This window comes from Trichosurus vulpecula, chromosome 4 (genome assembly GCF_011100635.1).
Source record: "Trichosurus vulpecula isolate mTriVul1 chromosome 4, mTriVul1.pri, whole genome shotgun sequence".
Lineage (NCBI taxonomy): Eukaryota > Metazoa > Chordata > Mammalia > Diprotodontia > Phalangeridae > Trichosurus > Trichosurus vulpecula.
The window spans coordinates 370098370-370109286 of record NC_050576.1 but is presented as its reverse complement, the minus strand read 5'-3'; positions in this window follow the sequence as shown (position 1 = coordinate 370109286).

The following is a 10917-nucleotide window of genomic DNA, read 5'->3' as shown; positions in this document are numbered from 1 at the left end:
AGTACGCCTCAATCTGTATTCAAACTTCACAGTTCTTTCTCTGGATGAAGATAGCATTCTCCATCGTGAGTCCTTTGGAGTTGTCCTTGCACCTTTCGTTGCTGAGAAGAGCGAAGTATGTCAGGGTTGGTCCTCACGGAATCCATATATCTGTGGTTGTGTACAATGTTCTCCTGGCTCTGCTCTGCTCACCCAGCATTATGTCGTGTAGGTTTTTCCAGGTTGTTATGAAGTCCGTATCATCCCCATTTCTTATGGTACAATAGTATTCCATTACCTTCATATACCACAGCTTGTTCGGCCATTCCTCAATTGATGGGCACCCCTTTGATTTCCAATTCTTGGCTACCACAAAAAGAGCCGCTATAAATATCCTTGTACATATGGGTCCTTTTCCCGTTTGTGTGATTTCTTTGGGATACAACCCTAGAAGTGGTACTGCTGGGTCAAAGGGTATGAACATTTTTATAGCCCTTTGGGCATAGTTCCAAATTACTCTCCAAAATGGCTGGATCAGCTCACAAGTCCACCAGCAATGTAACAATGTTCCAATTTTCCCATATCCTTTCCAGCATTTATCATTTTCCTGTTTTGTTATTTTAGCCAATCTGACAGGAGAGATGTGGTATCTAAGAGTTGTTTTGATTTGCATTTCTCTAATCAGTAGTGATTTAGAGCATTTTTTCATATGCCTATAGATAGCTTTAATTTCTTCCTCTGAAAACTGCCTGTTCATATCCTTTGACCATTTCTCAATTGGGGAATGGCTTGTATTCCTATATATTTGGCTCAGTTCCCTGTATATTTTAGAAATGAGGCCTTTATCGGAGATACTAGTTGCAAAGATTTTCTCTCAATTTTCTACTTCCCTCCTAATTTTTGTTGCATTGGCTTTTTTTGTATAAAAACATTTCAATTTGACATAATCAAAATTATCCATTTTGCACTTTGTAATGCTCTCTCTCTCTTGTTGGGTCATGAATTCTTTACTTTTTCACAAATCTGATAAGTAAACCATTCCTTACTTTCCCAAATTACTTATAGTATCAGCTTTTACTCCTAAATCATGAACCCATTTTGACTTTATTTTGGTATATGGTATAAGATATTAATATTACTTTTATTAAAAACCTGTGATTGATCTTGTCTTTAAGTTGTCTGGTGTCCTTTATTTGAGACAGGAGGGCAATGGGAGCTGTTTAAGAGAGAGGAACATTTTTTTTTTAGTACAATGGAAGCTAAAATCTCAGCCCATTGTTAGAGACATTTTTTTTTGAATTAATGAAAAAACATTTATTGAATTCCTACTAAGCTCGGTATTGGGGATGGATGACAACCATGGAAAGACAGTCTATGGTCAAGTTCACACTTTGGCGGGGGGTAGGGGGTAGGGGAGGAGACAACATATTATTAGAGAGTTCAATTTCTGGGTAAATGGAAAGACTTTTAAAAGTTCTAATTCCTAAAAGTCATAAGAATGCCAGAGGGACAGATTGCATGGCCCAGACAGGCATCTTTAGGTAGCAGTTTGGATTAGCTCATAGGTAGTTTAGGGTAAGAGCTGAGCACATCAGAGTTCAGTTGGATCTGACAGAGATGAGGAATCTGCATTTCTTTTATTAGTAGCACATGTGAATAATTTCTATAATTGTTTAGAGTATGTTTATAATAATTTCTACTCTATTAGTCGTACATGTGAACAATTTCTATAATTGTTTATAGCATGTTTATAGTATAAAATACAGTATTTTGTTCATATTATTGAAGAAAAATTAAAATAGCACATAGCTAAACAAAGATAGTCATGGAAGACAGTTACAACACAAGAGGGGGAGAAGGATAAAGAGATTGATTTGGAGATTATATTGCAGGACTAAAAAGAGTAACACTTTAAATTTCACCCTCTGCAAAGTATTAATTGAGTCTTCTCACTTCTTTCTAGTTGCTTCTCTGGCTAATCTTTGAGCTTCAGTATTGCCTTCAACTTTCGAACCAGCAGGTACATACTTCCACTCAACATTCATGTCCTGAGTCATAGTATCCAGCTTAGCGAATTGGTCTTTGTGGACTACTTCTTTATTTTTACTTGTTTTCCAGCCATTTCGTTTCTAATTGTGAATCCATTCATTCATGTCTTTGGTGACAAGTTGATTATCTGTGTCCTTATTTTGAGCCTTTGCTTGCTTGATCACTTTGGTAGCTGCTTCTAATGATGCTCTTTGGTTTGTCTGTCGTCCGGAATGTGTACTACTTATGTCTAGATCATGGTCGGGTCCCCAGAAGACACCAATACCTCCTTGCACCCTTCTCTTCCATTATATTTGCAGGCACTTGACATGCACAGTGTTAGGGTCTGATGCCCGGTATGATTGCCCGTATGGGCTTTCAGAGCTTCTAGTCTCCCAGCCATACTCATAGCTCCTTGGATTGTGTTTCCAACTCATCTCCAGTCTCTCCAAAGTCTTGGTGAAAAAAAGAAAATGAGTCTGACCTTCAGAGATTGGGAACTCCCAAGCTGCAAACCCAGCAGTTTTAAAAGCCGAGAAAAATCTAGAGACATGTTTTTTAACTGGAGGCATAAGCATGAGGCATTTCATGAGTGCAGAATGGCTACAAATCCCAGCCCGATTGCATAGATTTACCTCATAGACACGAACAAAGGTTTTAAGTAATTGTTAAGTCAGCCCTATGTGTGATAGAGCAGCAAAAAGTATATTCTTGGGGCAGCTAGGTGGTGCAGTGAGTAGAGCACTGGCCCTGGGGTCAGGAGGACCTGAGTTCAAATCCAGCCTCAGACACTACTTGACATGTACTAGCTGTGTGACGTTGGTCAAGTCACTTAACCCCAATTGCCCTGACAGACAAACAAACAAAAAAGTATACTCCTTTATAGGAGATTTGAGGTAAAAAAAAAAAAGGGAATGTCATTATATGACCAAATACAATATATTATGAAAATTTTGTTTGTTGCATTCCTGAACTTTGAAAAAGACCTCAGTAGGAAGTGGCTTTTGGACACCTAGTGAGGTCTATGGATCCTGATTCAGAATAATAGTTTTAAATAACTGAAAGAAATGCTAAATTTCAGTTACAGGTTCATGGAAATAAAGATGTAACTTTTTTTCCACATCCTAGTTTATGAACTTGTTGAAATCTATCTAGTGACTCCTTGCAGGCCCGTAGACTTTAGGTTATGAACTCCTGTTCTCTATGTGCATATAAGGTAAAGGAGGGAGCTCCTAAATCCTCTAAAGATGTGAGATGATCTGTATTTGTGTTGTATGAGATAACTTGGAAGATTAACCACTGGTCCAGCCAACCCTCTTCTTTACCTCCTCAATCAATGGAGATGACCCAAAGCCCCAAGGCATGGGAGATGAAGTGGAGACTCTTCAGGCATAAACTCACAGAAACCAAGTAGATTTCTGTATTATCATTCTGTTCATGATTGTAGTATGACTGTCAGAGCCAGGAGGTATATCTCTAGGGATGGAACTGAACTGGCACGTTGTTGTTGTTGTCGTCGCTCTTTCCTTCTCGAAGAGGTCCAATGACATCAGGAGGGTGATGTCTTGACTTGCTGGTGAATTGGATTTAAGTGAGGCAGGGCTGTGCAAAGTCATCAGCCTCACTCTTTCCTCCAGAGTCATTGGAGTCCAGTGGCAAGACATAGATCAGGACACCGGGCAATGGGCCTGGATGCAATGGTAGACCCTGGCCTTTTAAAGCTATTTCCCAGGTCTCAGTTTGTCTGCAACAGAATTGGCATATAGAAAGCAAACAAAGGAAACCATGCCTCAACCTGACTGTGATGAGCTGGTCATGTTGCCTTGTGAGTCTCACTGAATATAAGTAGAAACAAAGGTATGTTCATGTACAAAGGCAGGTGTAGCATCTTGCTGTATTAGAGACCTTGAAGGTGAGAGGAACTGAGTACATTTGTTTACCATACTCAGCTTGGAGAAACTTGGCTTAGAGTTTGCTTGCCATCCAGTTGCTGTAAGTCAGCCTCTTGCCAAACCAAAACAGTTGTGTAGGACGACAGTTTAATTACTGAGCCATAAATTGTCCAAAAGTCCAAAATTCTGTATTGACTTTAGGACTGCTTGTATGATCACATGTTTATGTCTTAAGTTTTATTTTTCTGTTTAGGTTTCTATTTCCCAGGACTTAGTTTTCCCCAGGTACTGCTTTCACCTGCCTGTTGCAGATGCCTTATACCAACACAGCTATGGAGGCCTTCATCTGAAAACAGGCTTAGCCCTTTTCCTCTTAGAAATGAATCTCAGGGACAAAATTTAATGAAATTCAATCCAATAAGCATTTTCCAACTGACGACAACATTTTAATATCTACCTCTTGAAGAGTATAAAACTAAGTCTTAGAGGATCTTGGGGTAGCTTGGGAACAGGGCGGTATCATTTTTGTTACCATGTATTTTTGATATTAGTGAGATCTATAGCATGTCTCAGAGTACAAGAAGGCGAGGCTTGGGTCCAGCTAGGCTGAATGGGGCTTACCTTTTAGGGGTAGTAGGAATGGACCACGGCACCACTCATTCCTACCTGATTGTGTGTATACTTTGGTAAGCAGTTCTAGCCTTGTAAATCTCTTATACAATCATTTCCAGAACCTTGTAATTCAAACCAGATCACTAATAAGGCTAATCTGTCAGGTTAATACAGTAGGAGCAGGAAGAAGAGAATACAGGCAGATATTGCATTTTTTTTCAAATGAATTCAATTAAATATGCATCCACAAATATGTATTAAATGTCTACAAGATATAAGACATTATGTTAGGCACTAAAGCTATAAAAATTAAACAGTACAATCCCTGTCTACAAAGAATTTACAGTCTATAATATAGGAAGATATGATAGTTCCACATATAAATATAAAACAATGTAGAATGTGAAAAGTGCAGAGAAGGTACTCTGAGAAATTATAGATGGGAGATATTGTTTCCATCGGAGTTGTGGTAAGGCAAATTCTTCAAAAGAGGATGTGATTCTTGAATTTGGTACTGAAGGACAGGAAGAATTTCAATGGATGGAGATGGGCTGGAAGGAATAGGAAGGGCATTATGGGGTTGGAAGAATGGTGTGAGTAATTTACAGGCATAGAGAAAGTAAACAGTCAAATAAGGAATTTCTTTTGTTAGGTGGTGCCCTACTACAACATTCAAGTTCTTAGAATCTATTCAGTTCCATTTTATGTTCAAAACCACAGCTTGCAAGACTTCATTTCCCTCTGATTCTCCACCAACCAACCAAAATTATACACATGACATTAGAGAAAGGCAAAAGGCTGTCTGCTTAAACTAGAACACAAGGTAAATAATGAGGAATTGTGGTAAACAGCAGACATTCCACCCTTTGTTTCCTCAAACTAAAATCTCCTTGTGATCTGGTTCCCGCTAGAGTTGGAGTTCATTCATCTCCACTCCCTGAGTTGATGCACAGTGATGGAAGCTAGTGAGCAGAAAGAATGCAATGATTTGCTCATCAGATGAACACAGGAACCTCAGAGTTGGATGGACCCAATAGGCTAGCAGTGGCATGATCAAAGAGAAGCCTCCCTTTAGTGATGGTGGGCATCATACACAGCTGCATGCTGGCTCCATGTTGATTCTCTTCCTCTTATTCTTCTCTGGGCTTTCTCCCCTCTCACCATTGCTTGAATTTCTTTGCACTTAATCTCTAACTCCTTTGAAATTTCTGGTCATCGTGATCCCTACTAGATTTACAAGGACAAAAGATAGGGTGGAATCTGTGGGAGAGTTTGCTGCTGTTTGTATGGGAAAGGATTCCCCTCTCCATTTTTTTTTTTTGCTATTTTGCTTAATTAATTCTTATGTTAAAAAAAATAAAAGGAGCACAGAGTGGGGGTTTGAAAACTGTTGTTTTTAGTAGATATTAAGCCTAAACACGCCTTAAACACAGGCTTGGTTTTCAAGGACCTAAACTGAATGGGACCTAGGGTATGTTAGTATCAGAGCAAAGTAATTTCAACATTTTTTGAAGAGTCTGTATCAATCATTGGTTATGAGCACATGGACATAACCAACCCCACATTATGTATCTCTAAAAATCTTATTTCAAAACAATATATAACAGAACCAATTTCAGTTTTGCCTTTTGGCATAATATGTTGTAAGGAAGACTTTTCGACTTATGACACAGAGGAAGTGTGAAATGTGTTCTATGAATAAATTTGAAACTTGTCTGCCTGATCTGAAAACAGATTGGAAAGTCTATCAATAACACTAAGTAAGAATTTCTCCTGGGCCTCCTAATCCAATCAGAGTCCCTAGCTTGTTTATTTAGGCTCAAGCAGGCTGTCAATTCTGACCAACATTTCAAAAATCAATATTTCATATGGGGATTAAGTTAGGTCCTTGAAAAGATCATGCACCTTAACTTCATAAAACTATTAGGATTATAATAAAATTAAAGTGAATAGCAAATCAGTTTCAATATGAATTTTTCTCTTTTTTAATTAATATTTTTAGTTTATAACAGTTCCATAAGTTTTGGAGTTCCAAATTTTCTCCCCTTCTCTCCTCTCCCACCTTCCCAAGATGGCATGCAGGATATATATAGGATCTACATATACATTCACATTAAACATATTTACACATTAGTCTTGTTGCAAAGAAGAATTACAACCAATGGAATGAACTGCAAGAAAGAAGAAACAAAAGAAAACAAAAAAGAGAGAGAGAGAGCAAATAGTATGCTTTGATCTGCTTTCAGACTCCTTAATTCTTTCTCTGGATAGAGATAGCATTTTCCATCATGAGCCTTTAGGAGTTGTCTTAGAACCTTGCATTGCTGAGAAGAGCCAAGTCTATCTTAGTCATTGTACAATGTATGTGTTACTATGTATGATGTTCTCCTGGTTCTGCTCTTCTCACTCAGCATCAGTTCACATAAGTCTTTGAAGGTTTTTCTGAAGTCTGCCTGCTCATCATTTCTTATAGCACAGTAGTATTGCAATATGAATTTATTTTTTTTATTTTTTATTTTATTTTTTATTTATTTATGTATTTTTTGCAATATGAATTTTAAGGAAGCTAATTTACACGTCAAATTTACTAGAAGGTCAACCTAGTATTTAGCCATCATTCATAAACACCTCAGACTCCTCATATTTATCAGCTCACTACAATCTGGAGCAATGTTATTATATTTCTAATATGGGTTCTCTATTATAGTCTTTCTCCCCCCAGGTTCACTATGGTTTGGAGGTGACTGCACGTTCTTGAAAGTTATGCTAGTGATGACAATCTCCAGCAGGTTCTCCCAGTTTGGAAAGGCTGTAAGCATAGATTCAATGATGAACTGTTTTCCAAAGATTATCCTAAAAAAGCAAAGGAGAGAGACATCACTAGAAATTTGGTACCAAGGTAATCATTTTTTTTGAACATTGCCTCATGATATCATCTACTAAGGCATGGAGAGGGATGTGGAACTATGTGGAACTTTGGCAACATTGAGGCCTAGTAATGTGAGGAGGGATCACTGCTAGCATATCACTACCATAAAAAGAGGCATCTCTGGCAAAGAAGTTAGGAGCATGAAACCAAACCAACACTGTTCTCCTTTATCTTGGTTCACCACCACCAAGGGACTGGAGGCCATGGCTTGGTACAGTGGCTTTGATGGAATTCACTGCAGGATATAAACACAACCTACTGCTTATCAATTAATATAAACAATGACAATAAAGAGAAAAAATCAGGAGAAAGACTTTTTAAAAAGTAAAGTTCATAGCAAAGTGAATAAAAAAATAGTGGGAATTACTTGAATCTACTGTCAAAAAGGCCCCAATTCTACCCTTTTGGGAGTTGGAGAGAGGAGGGAGGACATTTACATAAATATTTTTTGAAGGTCATTTAACAAATGTTCTGCGCTTCTCATCACAACCAGGGGGAAAATACATTTGGCCCATTCTCATCACAATACTTTAAAATTTTGGTCCTCTTTCTTACTTTTCTGCCAAATGCTTTTAGACAAAGTTTGGGTATATCAGGCTGTATTTCTGCTTTTCTTTTTAAAATTCATTTTAAATATTCAGACCATAGATTGAACAGATGGGAACAGGTGCTTGTGCTGATGTATGGTGTTATACCCATCAAGAGGAAATACTTTCCCCCAAGCAATCAATATTCTTTCCTGCATGTGAGAGAATATTCATTACTAGGTAGAACATTGCCATCTAGTAACATTAGGGTACAAAGCTGGGAGAGCAGCCTGTCCAAGTCAGATGTGAGTTAGAGACCATCCCAAGAAATTTTATCTATTGCAGGTCAGCAAATGTTGTATGTCACCAGTGAGAGGTCACCTCATTCAGTTTTCTCATTTTACTTTAGAAGAAATTCAGGTAAAATAATATACCTAGGGGGCAGCTAGGTGGTGCAGTGGATAGAGTGCTGGGCCTGGAGTCAGGAAGACAGCATCTTCCTGAGTTCAAGTCTAGTCTCAGATACTTACTAGCCATGTGATCCTGGGCAAGTCACTTAACCAGGTTTGCCTCAGTTTCCTCATCTGTAAAATGAGCTAGAGAAGGAAATGGCAAACCCCTCCAGCATCTTTGCCAGGAAAACCCCAAATGGGGTCACAAAGGGTTGGACACAACTGAAATGAATTAACAAGAGCAACATATCTAAGATCCCCTAGTGAATGTTAGAGCTGATTTAGTTTTCTGGAAATACAATGTGTAGACCAGCGGATAGTGGCTCTGTTCTGTTTCTTCCATTCTTCTAAAGAGTGTGATGAGCCTTTTTTTTTTAGGGACTCCTTTAATCTGGAGGTGGCTTTTACTAGCAGTCAGCCCCTTCTCCCAAGAAGGCTTAGAGGACCGGGGTGAGCCTGGGGTAGTCCTGTTGGGTTCCAAGGAAGTAATACAGGGTGTCACTAAAGCCTGGATAGATAGGAAATCACATTAATATCTCATTAGCTGTTTCACCAAACACTCTGTGTTGTTCAGTGACTTCTTTTTCTGGGGTATGCTAAAGGAGAAGGTGAATGAAAATGAAAATGAAAATCACAGATGCAACACACTTGATTGAATGCATAAAGAGTGAATGTGCTAAAATTGATGGCAAGGTGGAGTTATTGCATCGAGTTCACATGAATCTGGCATCAACCTTTGCATCACAAATGATGGAAATCATATTGAAGATGTTATTTGTTAATATTCTAATTAAATAAAATGTTGAAAATTTCATTCATTTCATTTCTTGAAAATATGCATTTTCCTATGTGTCCAGACTTTAGGAACATCCTATAGTATCTCTGGCAATTTAATGTTGTTAGTTATCTGGGAATAGGCCAGGATGCCTGTAAGCATAGCTCTCTCTATGTGAAGGCTTGGAAACATTTCTTTTATCCAGCAAAAAACTAATTTTTTTTTCTCCCTAATACCTTGCCTCTTTCCTCAGCACCTGCTGGTTTAAAATATTTCCCCGGCTGCTTTTTTTTAAATCACCAGGGCCTGTTTTATTAGAGGAAAGAATTGAGGGACCGAAGAGTTGGGCAGCCTGATCACCACAGCATGTCCCCTCCTCTAGGCCCCTTTTCCCCTCACCTAGACACTCTCCTTTCCTCTCTAGCTCTTGCTTTTTTTTTTTGTTTTTGGCCAAGCAGGTAAATAGTCCATAAGTGACCACAGGAGCCACTGTCAGGAATGTAATCTGCCAGCAGTTTTAACAGGAAGAAAATCCTGTCCTCAGAGAAGGGTCCTAGAAGATAGAATTTCAGCAGGATGGTCTGATGCTGAAACTCCAGACTTTCTGGCTGAATCACTGGAGATGCATAGGCCAGTCACATCTAAGATGACAGACAAGAGCCACCACAGCTGCCATGACCGCTACAATGAGAAAGAAAGGAACCTTGGGAAAAGATGACATTGAAGATGATATAATTATTGCTGAGAGACAAAGGGAATCGAGATCCAAAGGCAGGGGGACTGAAGTCCAGGCCTACTCCTTCCGTGTTTTACACACCTCCTGACAAGAACGGTTATGGGAAGGAATTCCAGAAATGGAGGAGCAGCGGGGATATGTAACAGGGGTGATATAATAGAGAACCTAAGGTGGGGATAAGGAAGGAGAAAGAAGGGAGCTAAGAGAGAAAGGAAGAAAAGTGGGCTATGGGTTTTATAAGAGTGTGAATGAAGAAAGGGAAGTCTAAAGTTACCAGTTATAACAATTCCATGTAACCCATGACCTAGGGACTCTGGATTCAATTATGGGGGATGATACCCAAAAAAGTTAGCTTTCTTTGGCTTGTTCTCATTTGAATTTGCTACAGGAAAATTTCCCATTATTCTCTAGGTGTAGGGTTTTTTCCCATGTTTTTATCCAATATGGATTAAATTCCTATACAACCGTTCAAGGTTCAACCTATACCAAATGCATTCTAGGTATAGGAAGTTCTTTGTTGCACTGCACGGAAATGCAGAAGATGCAAAGATTTAATCCAGCATCTCTAATTCCCCAAGTTAGCACTCAAAAGTTTTCAGGCTGTATCCCCAGGGGATGACTAATCTCAGTGTTCGCCCTTACTGCTGCCCTTACCTTTAATAGTCGGCCAGTAGACACAATTATCTTTTAGATGTGTCTGACTTATAAAGGAACACACCAGAAAATGGTTCAATTATAGTCTGAAAGCAAAAGGGAAAAAATCACTAGTTTTTCTTCTAGAGGATTTCTTGAACACTAGAGCATCCAAGAAGGAAGGTCCTGGTTGGAGAATCTCTCTACTGGGTCTGTACAAATGTGTAAGGTAGCCAAATATATTCTAAATGAAGCCCCTATTATATAGTGCCCTTCTGGGTCTACCTTCCCTTCTTTGCATTTATACTTGAATGTTTCAGGTTGGGTCCCCATGGAGTAACTACTACCCCAGCT